This window comes from Vigna radiata, unplaced genomic scaffold (genome assembly GCF_000741045.1).
Source record: "Vigna radiata var. radiata cultivar VC1973A unplaced genomic scaffold, Vradiata_ver6 scaffold_303, whole genome shotgun sequence".
In the NCBI taxonomy this organism is placed as follows: Eukaryota; Viridiplantae; Streptophyta; class Magnoliopsida; order Fabales; family Fabaceae; genus Vigna; species Vigna radiata.
This window is the reverse complement of record NW_014543817.1, coordinates 255,486-257,540: the sequence shown is the minus strand read 5'-3', so window position 1 is coordinate 257,540 and position 2,055 is coordinate 255,486.

Genomic DNA, 2,055 nt, shown 5'->3' with positions numbered 1-2,055 from the left:
ATATATATATATATATATATATATATATATATATATATATATATATATATATATATATATATGAAATTTTATTGTTGTCAATCTTATTTTGATTGAGCTCTTTATGAGTATTTACAACATAGAAATTTCAAGGATCTAAAATTTAAGAATAATACGGTCTAATAAGAAATTTTCATTTTTGAGTAGTTAAAATACAATATTAATTGGTCAACTAGTACAACTTATTTATTCTTGTATTCATTAAAAGATTTCAAAAGTTTTCTATATTTTGATTGGTCTCGATTGATTTTCTCTTTTTTAAAAATGTGTAATAATTAGGTTATCTTTATTAGTAGTATTATTACTAACAATGTTAAATATTTGTCACATGTTTGTTTGTGATTTTTTTTTTTTAATTTTATTTGTTCGTGTTAAGTTAGTATTGTGTCATGTGTAAATTATGGTCTAAATTTTAATTTGATCATTGCATTTATAATTTTGATTTTATTCAGTCCCAATTTTTTTTTAAAAATTGAACAATTTCATCTTTATTCAAATGGAGACCAAATTTAACTTTTATATAAATGTATACGTACATGACCCAATCAATAATATAAATACGTACAATGTATACATACATGACCATTACTAAATCTTGGTAGTTTTATTATATCTTTTGATAGCCATTAATATATTTTAATAGCCATTAATATATTGTCTATTTAAATCACATAAAGACATAGGATCCATAAACCTTATAAACACACATGGTATTTCACTAGAAAAGACATTATGAGATTCATACTTCCTATCCTATTCATAAAAGATCTAAACTCTCTTATTGAATTGAGTGCTCGAGAGTCTTTTGTAGGTGAATCTTCTCTCGCTTTTCAAACCTCGGGAGCATACCCACTCATATCTTATCACTTATTTGAAGGTCTATACTCCAAATTTCGATAAGAACATTTGGTGTCCATTGTGAGGTTGATAACGACGTTCTTAAACAAATTATCGGTCCCTTAAGCCCTCAATTACCCAATTGTCTCACATTTCTTAGAAGTTGAGGCCTAAAACAATTTAAATATTCCTTCCTCCTTTTACCCTTTATCTTACAGTAGGATTTCTTTTGTAGTTAGTGTGGTGAGCCAATTTCTTGATTCCCCGTGTAATAATAATCCACAAGAAGATTATTGGAATGCTTATTATTAAAATGTTGATTGGGCAAGATCTCCTTATGATAGAAGGTCTTCATCCGGATATTGTGTCTCCATTGGTGGTAACTTAATCTCGAAAAAACAACAAACAAAATGTGGCAAGATCTAATGTAGAAACAAAATAAAAGGCTATGGCCTCAGCCACTTGTGAGCTTGTTTGGCATATGTTAGTTATAATAATGTCTTTCATGAAAGGACCAAACACATTGAGGTTTTTTGATATACGATCTGATAACGGTCTAAAAACCGTTATTTTCATACTTAAATTTAATATTAAAACACACCCTTTATGGCTTATAATGGGCTTAAAATCAAGTAAAACACTTAGTTGTGTCTTGTGAGAGTCAAAAGTTGGTTTTAGAGATATTATGCTTGTTTTTACATTGTTTTGCAGGGTTTTAAGGTGAATTGAAGATGGAAGTGAAGTAAGGTGGACCTAGACCCGTGAAAGAGGAAGAAAAAGGATGAAAAGAAGGGTCAAGTGAGTCGCTGAGCACCAGAATGGACCGCTGAGCGCTCATAGCGATTAGAGGGAAACCGCTCAGCGTCAAAACTATCCGTTGAGCGGTCACAGCGGCTAGAGGGAAACCGCTGAGCGGTGAACTTAGACGCCTGGGTGGTTGTCTGTTTTTATTAGCTAGATTTTGTAATCTTTCTGTTATCTTTTTGGGCTTATATATAGTCCCAGTGCAAATCAAAACATATTCTTTTGGCAGAGAGAAATGTCCAGAGCTATTCCACACACCTTGGAGGAGGTTCCTTGGATGCTTAGGCTCCAATCTACCAAGTTTAGGGTTATTTCTTTCATTCTTTCATCATATTTCATCTAGTTTCACCATGATTATTGTGAACTAAACCCTAG